The sequence below is a fragment of the Podarcis pityusensis genome (genome assembly GCF_964106645.2).
Source record: "Podarcis pityusensis genome assembly, chromosome: 18".
NCBI lineage: Eukaryota > Metazoa > Chordata > Lepidosauria > Squamata > Lacertidae > Podarcis > Podarcis pityusensis.
In genome coordinates, this window is record NC_138043.1 from 3,978,773 (window position 1) to 3,992,608 (window position 13,836).

The 13,836-nt window shown below is 48.4% G+C and overlaps 1 protein-coding gene across 3 annotated transcripts in view; it reads left to right on the top strand.

Annotated features, from left to right (window-relative positions):
- Positions 1-13,836, top strand: part of SBNO2 (strawberry notch homolog 2) — a 108,406-nt gene continuing 94,570 nt past the window's right edge. Inside the window, exons 1-2 of one of the 3 annotated variants that reach the window (XM_080988739.1) lie at positions 21-155; positions 3,266-3,600. The gene's annotated coding sequence lies outside the window, so the exon portion shown is untranslated. Of the gene's footprint in view, positions 156-3,265; positions 3,601-13,836 lie in introns of all 3 variants that reach the window. The other 2 variants (XM_080988740.1, XM_080988741.1) reach the window with 2 other exon arrangements.

The following is a 13,836-nucleotide window of genomic DNA, read 5'->3' on the forward strand; positions in this document are numbered from 1 at the left end:
TTCTGCCACTTCCTACTGCAGCTTCAGGGCTGACAAAGGAGAAAGTGAAACTAGATATTCCGTGAATAATTCTGACTTCTTGTGGAGAGTAAACGACAGGCTACTTCTGGATCCTCACCTCGGAAGGAGCAAGTCAGAGAAGCCAGACTTCCCAGGTAAGGGCAGAGATCAGATCAGGGATGTTTTAAGACCCCCTAGTAATGGGAAGTAGGACGGGATCTACTGAGAGGTCTCTGGAGGATGATAGTTCAGTGGGAGGACACCAGCCTGGAATGCAGAAGGATTCAGGCAGAAGGACCCAGCCATGCTTAATTTATGCAGACTCACTGTCAGTATGCACAACACTTTAACGACCCACTGTATAATGAAATAGATAAATAGCAAACTATAAATAATAATAAAATAGCAAATAAATAATCCACCAACAGGTTAACTTTATTTATTTCTATTCATTTATGTACAGTATTTATGGCCACTGCGCTTCAGTGGATGTTTTCAATCCCCGACAGGGGAAGTAATAAAAATAAATAGAGAAAAACAATAGTTACAAAACCTCACAGACGGGCCCATTAAACGACAAATTAACAATTCTGTCCTAAGGAAAACTGCAAGGATAAAAATTTAAATGTCCAATTTAACCTGGGTTAAAGACAAACACAAGACATTGTAATAAATTTAGTAGTAAAAACAATTCAAAATGATTAAACAGCCAATCGTAACAATTCAGTTTTTAATTTATGGCAACAACATGCCTACTGCTGTTGCTATATGCATAATAATAATAATAATAATAATAATGTCAATCAGTTGGAATGAATTAATCAGAATGAAATGATTAATGAACTAAGGTTTGTTTAACTATGTGGCAAGCCTGGGAAAAATTGGATGTTGTTGTTTTTGTATGTTGTTGTTATTGGATGTTGTTGTTCCTGCTTTCTATACATCTTAAAGAACGGGCAAGCTACGAAAACCAAAACACAACTTTAATATGAAAACACAATTAAATTAGAAACAGGTTAAGGCCATTTAAAATTGCAAAGTGTATTATTATTACTGACTACTGTTGCTGCCTAGATCCAAACAATTAAGAAAAATTCCCTGCGCGCGTTCCCTAAGCTTCATTCCGCCCACTCGCCTCGACTCCTCCCCATTCAGCTTAGCCACCCACTTCTATAAAGATAGCTAGATAGTAATAATAATAATAATTTATTATTTATACCCCGCCCATCTGACTGAGTTTCCCCAGCCACTCTGGGTGGCTCCCAATAGATAGATAAGGGTAAAGAGTGATGAAACACGTCCGGATTCCATTCGACAGCCGCCACATCCTGGGAGCTCCCTGTTCTCTATGTCACTCCCCACAACCTCGGTTATTCGACGGCCGGTAACAGCGTGAGACTCTGAATCTCAGGGTCGTGGGTTTGAGCCCCATGTTGGATTAAAAAAAAGATTCCTGCTATTGGATTACTGTATTAGATTCCTGTCATTAGATGATCTTTGGGATCACTTCTGCAATTCTGTGAGACCACCTAAGCGCCTCCCATCTGAAGCCCCACCCCCAGTCTATTGCCAAAGGGGCTTCTCCAACTATAGAGATGGTACGTGGTGGAGAGATCGCCCCCGGCCGGAAGTTGCTTGTAGTCCACAGGGGCGGGGGAAAATGGCCATCCTGAACTTCAGTTCCCATAATGCCTCGCAAGCGGGTCTTCTGGCCAGGGCTGATGGGAGTTGGAGTTCAGCCTTTGGGCTAGTCCATGTATACTTGGGTTTTATCATATATAATCAGGCTTCCTCAAATTTAGCCCTCCAGATGTTTTTTTGGCCTACAACTCCCATGATCCCTAGCTAGCAGGACCATTGGTGAGGGATGATGGGAATTGTAGTCTCAAAACATCTGGAGGGCAGAGTTTGAGAAAGCCTGTGTATAATAATAATAATGTAGATTATCACGCTATAACGTATTATAGACATGTCACCAGATGTCAAAGAAATAAGCAACTATCTGACTTTTAGAAGACATCTGAAGGCAGCCATGTTTAGGGAAGCTTTTAATATTTGATTAATTATTGTATTTTAGTATTTTGCTAGAAGCCGCCCAGAGTGGCTGGGGAAACCCAGCCAGATAGGCGGGGTGTAAATAAAATATTATTATTACTATTATTATTATTATAGCACACAAATCTACAAAAGATATAACACAGAGATATACATAACGTGCAAATGTAGAGGAATTTTGTATATATTATAAAAGGTATTAACGTCACAATAATGTAGATAAATAATATAATAATGTCAGGTGCCATAAGAAAGCGGCAGAGATAGCGCAGGATAGTACACACCCCGGAAATGATCTCTTCCAGCTTCTGCCTTCTGGAAGAAGGTACAGGGTTATAAAGACTAGGACTAGCCACCTGAAAAAGAGTTTCTACACAAATGCAATTCTGGTTCTAAACACAGCATAAGGGGTCTCTGTAGTATAGTGTATTTTAAAATGGGGTTTCAGAGTTTTGAGGGGTTTTTGAATGTTTTATGTAGTTTTTCAATTTCATTGTTCTGCATGGGACAATGACAATAAAGATATCGTATATCGTAGAGTAATTTTGTATATATTATAAAAGGTATTAAGGGACGCGGGTGGCGCTGTGGGTTAAACCACAGAGCCTAGGACTCGCCAATCAGAAGGTCGGCGGTTCGAATCCCCGCGATGACGGGTTGAGCTCCCATTGCTCGGTCCCTGCTCCTGCCAACTTAGCAGTTCGAAAGCACCTCAAAGTGCAAGTAGATAAATAGGTACCACTCCAGCGGGAAGGTAAACGGCATTTCCGTGCGCTGCTCTGGTTCGCCAGAAGCGGCTTAGTCCTTCTGGCCACATGACCCAGAAGCTGTATGCCGTGTCCCTCGGGCAATAAAGCGAGATGAGCGCCGCAACCCCAGAGTCGTCCACGACTGGACCTAATGGTCAGGCGTCCCTTTACCTTTTTAAATATTTTGCTGGAAGCTGCCCAGAGTGACTGCGGAAAGCCAGCCAGATGGGCGGGGTATAAATAAAATATTATTATTATTACTATCATTGCGTATTATTATATACACAAAACTACAATAGATACAGAACATACAAATGTAGAGAAATTTTGAATATATTATAAAAAGTATTTAAGTCACAATAACGTAGATAAATAAAAAAATACAATATATATTGTATGTATTGTAAAAATAGCCCTGCGCGACTTTCACATTCCATATTTATTTATTTTAAAAAACCAAGCCCCTCCCGCCTCCCCCAGCTTCCTCCTAAACAGGAGAAGCCACAGAATGTCCCGAGAAGAGAGGGAGGGAACCCGGAAGTGTCGTCACAGCTCGACGGCCCCTCCCTCCCGCTCCCTTTTTCCGGACCGGAAGTCCGAGCCCGCCTCCTCCAAGATGGCGAACCCGGAAGTCGGCGAGAGCCCGAGCCAGCCAGCCGAGGGGAGCCGGGAGCCCTGAGCTCGGGCTGAAGCGGCGGCAGCGGCCGCCCGGCCTCGCTCCTCGCCTCCGTCCCTCCCTCCCCGCCCGCCGGCCTTCGCGCGCGTTAGTCGGGAGGAGGAGGAGGGCGAAGTCAAGGTGAGAGCGGCCCCCTCCCCTCCCCCATGACCCCTCCCACTCCAGTGACGTCAGCAACGCCCCCTCAAGCCAGCCCCCCCACCCGCCCGCTCCCTGCGCCCCTTCCAGCTGAGCTGCTCCCCTTTCCCTCCCTCCCCAAGCCCCTCCCCTTCACTGACGTCACTACATCCCCCCCCAGCTCAGCCCCTCAACCCCCAACTTGTATTGGGGAGGGGGTGTCTGTCCTCCCCTGCTTGCCCCCCTTTCCCCAAATCCTAGTCCGCTCTCGGGTCCCATGGGGAGGGGATGGATTGGCACCTGGAAGGCAGCCCCCCGTCGTTTCCCCTTCTCCCCCCCACAACTCTTTTTTTGGGGGGGGGTTATTTCAAGGAGGGAGCAATTTGGGGGTTGTATTTTTTGGGGAGGTATAGGGGAGCCCAAGGAGAGTCCCTCTCCTCCCGCTCTGAAAGGTGGATTGGTTTTGAGTTGGTGGGGGCCTGCCTCCTAAGGCTTTCTGCTTTCCCAATGGGAAGGGTGGGGTGAGTTCATCCCCCAAAGGTGTGTGAGAGAGACACCCCCCCCCATTTGCACCGTAACTTTAACCGTCTGGGGGGGGGGTCCTTTACCTTTTACCTGACTCTAAAGCAATCCGTCCCACTTTAAACAGCCGCTACTTCCCTGCTCCCCCCCAAAAAAAGAGTCAGGAGCTGTACTTCGATAAGGGTGCTGAGAGTTGCTAGCGGACCCGGTCTCTTCCCATGTGATGCTATGGTTCCCAAAGCTCCCTGAGAAGAGGGGTGTATTGTTAAACCTTTGTAGTTTTGTTGGGGGGGTCGCCCGTCCTGAACTACAGCTTCAAGGAGCTCCCTGTGGAGGAAGCTGGGACAGTTTACAGCGGGATGATACCGCTTCCATGGTTGTTCTGGCCAGTAGATGGTGTTGTGGTGGCAGGAGGGTCGAGCCGGAGAAGTTTTATTCCACCTCTCCACAAATTTTCACTGGTTTCTGTTCACTAATCCAGCACCCCCTGTGTTTCATTTGTGTGTGTGTTCCTTCCTGCTTCCCCTTCTGGTTCTCTGTTTCCTCTTGCTTCTCCCCAAATTGGGGGTGACTGGTGATCGAGGGACCTCCGTGGAGGACTTGGGGGATAAAGCTGCTTCTTCGGAAATTGAATACACACCTGTCGGTGTGCGTTGTTACATCATATATATGTGTTTTTTAAAAGCAAAGAACTCTGCTTCGACAGAGGGGTTGGGAAGCAAAAGCAGGGTCTTAACTAGTTCAACAATCCCTCCAGTACAGTGGTACCTCAGGTTAAGTACTTAATTCGTTCCGGAGGTCTGTACTTAACCTGAAACTGTTCTTAACCTGAAGCACCACTTTAGCTAACGGGGCCTCCTGCTGCCGCCTTGCTGCCGGAGCACAATTTCTGTTCTCATCCTGAAGCAAAGTTCTTAACCTGAGGCAATATTTCTGGGTTAGTGGAGTCTGTAACCTGAAGCGTATGTAACCCGAGGTACCACTGTAATTGGAATGGGAGGGGGCAACAGGCTTCCTTCATAGAATTCTAGAATTGTAGAGTTGGAAGGGTCATCTAATTCAAACCCCCCCCCCCGGCAATACAGGAATGTGAACTTACTTCCTCCCCTCCCCTCCATTTCTTTCTCCCTACTCATCCTCCAACCCCTCTTTGACTTATTGGTCGTCGGCCAGACAAAGAGACCTTCTGCACATCTTATCTCTGAGCCCTTCCGGCCTGCGCTTCGTTTTTCTCCCCTCTCCAGACTCCTGTATAGGGGGGTCTCCTGCAGAAGGACGGCGACCCTATTCTCTAATGGTTCTGTCCCCCTCTGCATCCTGGCCTCCCTCGTCCATGCTGTGAACGAGGAGGGGGCAGATTCCCTTGGCTTCCCGGAGAAGTATCGCTTCCTCTTGTTTCCCGATCACAAGAAGATGTACAGGAGAAGATGGACTTTTCTCCCCTCTCTCTCTTCTGTGATTCATCCTCTTGCTTATAGTGTTCCTGGAAGCAGACCTCTGACCCTGTCCTGGTTATCGCTGTCCTGAAGGAAGCACAGTTCCTCCCACCTGTTTAGTGGTTTCTCAGCAGGGGTATGTTCTTTATGAGGGCGGACCAATTGCCCAAATGTCCCTTTTCCGCACGCTGGGACAGAGACCTCTCAAAATACAAGCCGTTCCTTTTTTTAAATAAAAAAATCCTTATTAAGCTTCCAATCCACAGGCCAAAGGGTCGGAGGGGTCAGCACTTTTGCCCCTCGGGTCTTGAGGCCTGGACTGGTTAGCGATCTGAACAAGTCCCCCTCCCTCCTCTGCTGATCAGAGTTCTCACTGGGGCAGGTTCTCCTTAATGACGGCCAGCTTCCTTGGTCCCACGGAAATGGGTCCCCCTGTTTGCCCGTACAGTGGTACCTCAGGTTAAGAACTTAATTTGTTCTGGAGGTCTGTTCTTAACCTGAAACTGTTCTTAACCTGAAGCACCGCTTTAGCTAATGGGGCCTCCCGCTGCTGCCGTGCCGCTGCTGCACGATTTCTGTTCTCATCCTGAAGCAAAGTTCTTAACCTGAGGTACTATTTCTGGGTTAGTGGAGTCTGTAACCTGAAGCGTATGTAACCTGAGGTACCACTGTACTTGGCCTGGCCCCGAGTTTCTGGAAGCCAGCTGGACAGGGGAAGGAGTTTGCGTTGCCCTCAAAGACTTGTGCATGGGGCTGGCTTGCTCCCTCCGAGGTGTCCCCCTTCCGCCTGTCAGAATAGCAAAGATACCACTTCTTCTTCCTTAAAGAAACACTAGACTCTTCTTTCTTGCGGCTGTTCCTTCCCCTCGTCTACTTCCTCCTCCAAGAGAAGGCTGTAGTTCTGCCCCAGAGCACCTGTGTTGCCTGTAGAAGACAGGGCTTCTTGAAGCTGACTTAGCGTTGTTTGCACTGATCAGCTGTGGCGATGCTGGGGATTCAAACCTCGGACCACCTTCAAGCAAAGCTCATGCTCTCCCACTCAACTGCACCCCTTGCCTCCACCTCGATAAGAGTTAGATTTGCCAGGAGGGTTTGCTCCCCGCTGTACAGTACATACTTTCCTGTCGTTTCTCCCCTGCCCCATGGCTCCTCCTTTGAGGTCCTTTTTCCTTTCTTCCCCCTTTTTTGAAAGGTGCGGTGATTAATTGGTTGGAAATCTCCAATGAATTAGCGCCCCTGTAGTAAGCACAGCTGTTCTGATTCATTTCCTGGAGCGCCTTCCTTAAAAGGAGCCCACAACACCCCCTCTGGCCAAGGGTGTGGCCAAGCCCTGCGAGCAGCCCTGATGCCCTGAAGGCAGCTGGCTCTGGGGTGTGGCAGGCCAGCTCTTTCGAAAGCTGATTTGCCGTGTGCGGGGACACCAGGCGTGCCGCAAACTCCTGACCTCTTCCTGGGCTGTTGCGACATGCTTTGGCATCTGCGTGGCCCAGATTTTGAAACGGGGCCCGCTGACGTTCCTGCGTTGCGGGGGGTTGGGCTAGATGACCCGTGGGGTCCCTTTCCAATGCTATGATTCTGGGACGCTGCCTCAGTTTTGCCTTGCAGCCTGGAAGGCTTAAGCTCGCTAGGCTCCGTTATAGCCGAGCCGTGCAGACAGCATTTGGAGGCACAGGAATACAGATTGAAACCTCAGCAGGATTATTGTAATAACCTGCAGTTTCACAAGAGCATATATTTAAAGAAGATGAATAAACGAACAAACTAAGTTAATTTGGATATGCAGAAGGTATTGAAGTTTTGAAATGTCGATTGTAAAATCAGTCAAATGCGTAAATCTGAAAAGTATGTAGGAATATAGAAAGCTGCCTAAGTGACGTGTGGCTGCCTCTTGTGGCAGTGAGTCCCTTAAGCTAATTAAGTTTAGTCTGAAGATCTACTTTTGCCTCTTTCTTATGGTTTACTGAGCTTCCTTCCTGGAACGTTTTCTTTCCTTCTGAGTTTCCTTGTATAGCTTGCTCTTCCTATATTTTAGGGGGTTGGACTAGATGACTCTTGATACCCCTTTCCAGCCCTGCAGTTCTATTATTCTGTGAGGTCAGGGCGGCATGCATGGTTCTCCCTGTACAATCCATGCACGGGGGAGATACCAAAGGGGGCCCTCTCTTTGGAGGAGGAATGAGGGCGTCTGCCAGCCCACTTTTGCTAACATTATTGTCTTAATGGGGATGGTGTTATAACTGGGGGGGAGGGTATTGTTTATTTGGGGTGGGGCTGTTTTAAATTGTTCTTAAGGGTTAGTACAGTCATACCTTGGTTTTTGAACAACTTGTGGTAGTTCTCAAAGGTTTTGGCTCCTGAATGATGCAAACCTCCCGGAAGTGAGTGTTCCGGTTTGTGAACATTCTTTGAAATCTGAACGTCTAGCGGGGCTTCCGATTGGCTGCAAGAGCTTCCTGCAGCCAATCAGAAGCTGTGCTTTGGTTTCTGAACGTTTTGGAAGTCGAACGGACCTCTGGAACGGGTTCCGTTTGACTTCTGAGGTACAACTGTATTTTGCATTTTTTTTGGTTCTCTAAGGCTATACTACTACACCCTACTACTACATATACTACATCCTTTCAAATGCGTTTGTGGGATGGGGTTTGCTGTTGTTTTCATTTTGACCGTTCGCTTGTGTTTTGAACCACCCAGAGCTCTTGTGATGAAGGGCAGTAAATAAATCTTAATAATATCCTCCAAACAACCCTGCGAGGTAGGTTAGGCCGAGCGTAGGAAGCTGACCAAGGATTGCCCAGTGAGCAGAGTGGGATCGGAACTCGGGACCTCTGGGATATCATAAACGCTGACGGGTGTTTCTGAGCCTGCGCCCTTGCTTCGACACGAAGGAACTTGCAGCCAGCCTCCTCCACATAGCCAGGATTAGTCCCTGTGGCTTCTCGTCAGGCTTGAACCCATCGTGCGTCTTCTTTAGAAAATCAAGTCATCACCTCTTATCTGACTCTTTTCCCTGCGAGGGTTTGACGCTGCTGTCAGCAAAACCAGCAAATCTGGCTCTGTTCTGCCCTAGGGCAGGGCACGGAGAAACCCTGGATTTTTCAGCAAACTATCGGCATGCCTCTTTTCTCTTGCCGGAGGGAGGCCTTCTCTGCACGACACCGGGAACTGAGTTTACCCGAGGTTTCTTCTCTTCACGGCACAGGGAGCCGAGCGCCTTAGCTGCTGACAACTCCCCTGGAAGGTTTCGTTGCAAAAGAATAATTGGGGCTCGGGAGGTGTGCGGAGGGGGACTCCTCTGAAGGCGGGTCAGGTGTGTTGAATGTTGACTTTGGCAAGGAGGCCCCGATACGCTCGGGAGAAGCTCTGAGCTGCCTGCCCCAACAGAAAAGCAGGTTCCAGGAGGAGCGGGGAGGGGTCCCTTGCGCCGTCGGGGCTCGCAGATCTCGGCAGCTGCGGGGATGTTTGGGCTCGGCGCGGCTTTCGTGAAACGGCCGGGGCAACCGAGGAAACAGACGGTATGCAGTTTTCTTTCAGGTCTTGGCGGGGGTTAGGACTCCTCGGTGGCGGGTTCTGGGGATTCGTCGCCAGCTTTAAAATCCAGGCACCTGGGAGCTTTTTCCGATGGGGACATAGGATGCCGCTTGCTGTTGAGCCAGAGCCGTTGGGTCCATTTGATTCAGTATTGTCTGCCCTGACTGGCAGCGGCTCGCCAGGACTTCATGCAGCAGGTTCTTTCCCCAGCCTCCCGGGAAATTGAACCCAGGACCGTCTGCATTCAAAGCAGGTGGCCTGCCACGGAGCTGTAGAACGGAGCCAGACTCCAGTCCTTGTGGCTTTGAACGAAATAAATAGGAATGTAAGAGACTGTCCTGCTGTATTGTTTTTAACACTAAATTGGGAGCCGCCCAGAGTGGCTGGGGAAACTCAGCCAGATGGGTGGGGTATAAATAATAAATTATTCTTATTATTATCTTATCCCCCAAAGGAGAATCATAGAATTGTAGCGTTGGAAGGGAACCCAAGGCTCACCCAGTCCAACCCCCTGAAATGCAGGAATCTGAGTCCCTACCTGTACTTATTGTATACCTATGACTTTATTTCATCTGATCCATCCACTGCAATTATTAAGTTTGCAGATGATACCACCACAATGGGTCTAATTACAGGTGGAGATGAATCAGCGTATAGGGAGGAGGTTCAAAAAGTCTCCAAATGCTGCCTAGAGAACAACTTGCACCTAAATAGGAGGAGATGGTGTTGGACTTTCGGAGGAAGAGAGGGGAACTAGCCCCGTTGTATGGGGGGGGGGGTTGTGTGGAGAGAGTTCCTTTAAATTCCAGGGAGTTTACCTTAGTGAAGACCTCACTTGGAAATTCAATACAACCCAGGTGATTAGGAAGGCTCCCATTTCCTCAGGGTCTTGCGAAAGGACAATGTCAAACAAAAATTGATCATCTCCTTCTACCGGGCCACAACAGAAAGTGTCTTTTCATACTGTGTTACAGTGTGGTACGCTGGTTTGACAGCCACGGACAGGAAGTCCCTACAGAGGGTGGCGAATACAGCACATGACGTCATGGGCTGTCCCCGGAGTTTGCTAGATGACATCGTGGGAGACCGCTGCCTCAGGAGAGCGAGGCAAATTCTTAGGGACGACTCACACCCTGGCCAGCACTTCTTTAATCTCCTACCTTCGGGAGTATAGTATAGTCAGCGCACCAACAGGTTAAAGAACAGTTTTAATCCGTGGGCTGTTGGGCTGTTGAATAGAAAAAAAATAGTGGTGCAATTGACTTCTGACAAGCACACAGAGCGTGAACAAGACTGAGTGTATGTGGGGGGGAGAAGGGAGGCTTGTTTAATTTCACTGCACACGGGTGGTGTAGTGACAATAAAGGTTTATTATTATTATTTTCATTTTGCTCAACACAGAGCTCGAACCCAGGGCCCTGAGATTGAGTCTCATGCTCTTAAACTCATGGCACATCCAGATCAGAAACATCTGTACTGACGGGATGCGACTCCAGGGTTTCAGGCAAGGGACCTGCATGTATATACGCGTTACGTCCTATTGGCATCTGTGAGTCTCGAGAGACAGTGGCACACACCTCTGGGGGTGAAGTCCAACAGCTGTGCTAGCAGCAATGACGTGATCTCCCTGTACTGTGGTACCTCTGGTTACGTACATAATTCGTTCCGGAGGCCTGTTCTTAACCTGAAGCTGTTCTTAACCTGAAGCACCACTTTAGCTAATGGGGCTTCCCACTGCTGCTGCGCCGCCGGAGCACGATTTCTGTTCTCATCCTGAAGCAAAGTTCTTAACCCAAGGTAACATTTCTGGGTTAGCAGAGTCTGTAACCTGAAGTGTATGTAAGCCGAGGTACCACTATATTCATTGTACACTGCCTACCTGACTCTCTGTCATGGATACTTTAGTTGAGATTCCTGCATTGCAGGATATTGGACCAGCTTATCCCTTCCAACTCCACAATTCTGTGGTCCTATGATTCTCATTCCTTGGTTTCATCCTGCTGTGGCTGCTGTGGTGACAGTATTTGCAACCGGAGCTCGAACGATGGAAAAGTCGAGGAAGAGGCGGTGTGGCAAAAGTTTGCAGAATCATGCAGGGCAGAACTCGCGGCCTTCCAGTGAAGCTGAGCGTCGGATAATTCAAGATGGGATATAAAAATCCATGCAGCACAGAATTAAATTCTGGAACACTGTCCTGCAGGAGGCAGCTGATGACCACCAACCGGGACAGCTTTAAAAGACGATTAGACAAAAAGAACGCCAAACCTGAGGGGGCCTGGTGCTGATAAACCTTTTCTGGATTTCATATCTTGCATTATTTCTCCCCACCCCATAATCACAATGTTCTGTAAATGAAGGTACCAGCGGTCCAGTGTTAGAAACTCAGATATATAATGCAATTGCCAAATGACACCTTAAACCTAGGTTAAGGTTGCGCAACACAACAGAATGTCTAGGCACTGGAGTTTTTTGTGTGTGTGCAATGAAGTTTGTTGTTGTTTATTTCCTTTCTATGTGTTTTAAAGAACAAATCGCAATGTGGTTTACAGCACATTAGTAAAGGTAAAGGGACCCCTGGCCATTAGGTCCAGTCGTGACCGAATCTGGGGTTGCGGCGCTCATCTCGCTTTATTGGCTGAGGTGAACAGCTTCCGGGTCATGTGGCCAGCATGACTAAGCCGCTTCTGGTGAACCAGAGCAGCGCACAGAAACGCCGTTTATCTTCCCGCTGGAGCGGTACCTATTTATCTACTTGCACTTTGGCACTTTGACGTGCTTTCGAACTGCTAGGTGGGCAGGAGCAGGGACCGAGCAACGGGAGCTCACCCCATCGCAGGGATTCGAACCGCCGACTGTCTGATCGGCAAGACCTAGGCTCTGTGGTTTAACCCACAGCGCCACCCGCGTCGGCCTTACAGCACATTGAAAACGTCAAATAAAACAATCCAGAATAAATTCAATCTAAGCATCAAGGAAAATATTTCAGATCCTTCTCTAAGGGACGTTTGGCTTCCCCCAGTCACCAACCCGGCATTCAGAGATCTCCATGTGGTCACAATTGAACCCGCCAGTCACAAAACATGCCTGGCGCCTGGCTTGTTTCTAACACAGCACTGGTCTGGTGTTGGTCCTCCTCTCTGATAATTTGAACCCGCGTTGAGGCATCCACCTTCCATCTTGAGGGAAGCATCTTCACTCTGGAACTCCCTGCCTATTGACAAGTGCCTTTCCTGTTCTCCTTTGGGCACTTGCTAAACACATTTTTGTTTAAGCAAGTCTACCCCAGATAGCATCTTAAAAAAGTAGAGACATCACCTTGCCAACAAAGGTCCATATAGTAAAAGCTATGGTTTTCCCAGTAGTGATGTATGGAAGTGAGAGCTGGACCATAAAGAAGGCTGATCGCCAAAGAATTGATGCTTTTGAATTATGGTGCTGGAGGAGACTCTTCGAGAGTCCCACGGACTGCAAGAAGATCAAACCTCTCCATTCTGAAGGAAATCAGCCCTGGAAGGACAGATCCTGAAGCTGAGGCTCCAAGACTTTGGCCACCTCATGAGAAGAGAAGACTCCCTGGAAAAGACCCTGATGCTGGGAAAGATGGAGGGCACAAGGAGAAGGGGACAACGGAGGATGAGATGGTGGGACAGTGTTCTCGAAGCTACCAGCATGAGTTTGACCAAACTGCGGGAGGCAGTGGAAGACAGAAGTGCCTGGCGTGCTCTGGTCCATGGGGTCACGAAGAGTCGGACATGACTAAACAACAACAACAACCCCAGACATGCAGAACGTCGATGGCGTTTTATAATCTTAGCTTGTCGTTGATTTCATCTTTTTGTTGTCTTTTTTGCAAACCACTTTGAGCTTTTCTTTTTTTAAAAAAGCACACCTGTTGAGCAGCGTGTGAATTGTGCGAAATAAATTTGCTTGCGCAGAAAGTGTCTACGTCCTGGACTCTGACCCCCACAAACCCACCGCCTTCTGTAGCGATTCCATTGTGGGGCGAAGAAACCCAAAGTGTCTGTCTTACGTATCTTCAGTGATCGTCTTCCAAAGCAACTCCTCTATTCCGAACTTAAAAATGGAAAGCGTAATGCTGGTGGTCAACAAAAGAGGTTTAAAGACTTTCTGGAGGCAAATCTAAAAAAATGTAGTATAAACACCGACAACTGGGAAACACTGGCCTGCAAGCGCTCCAGTTGGAGAACAGCCTTTACCAAAGGTGTCATGGGCTTTGAAGACACTCGAACTCAGGACGAGAGGGAGAAACGCACTAAGAGGAAGGCACGCTTGGCAAACCCTCACTGGGATCAACTTCCACCTGGAAACCAGTGTCCCCACTGTGGAAGGACGTGGGGATCCAGAATTGGCCTCCATAGTCACTTATGGACTCACTGTTAAAACCGTGTTCATGGAAGACAATCTTACTCGGCTACGAGGGATCGCCAAAGAAGAAGCATTGGAAACGAGCTTTGTGTGAAAAACGAGCTTGGCGTGAGAACCCGCTGGCCGGGCAATAAAACTTGAAGTGCCCAGTCTTCGGATAAAGCTCACCCCCTGTGACTTTTAGCACCCAATGTATTGACGTTTGCGTTAACAAAGAAAAGTGCAGGGAGGTGTCTTGGATTTACACTTCTGCTAAAAGGCATGGAATCTTGGGCTTGGGTGCCTGCGGATGGGAACCCTGACAAGAAAGCGATGCATGTGGACTTGGTCTTGCAAGGGATCTGCTTGTTACGTAGGAATCAGGGTG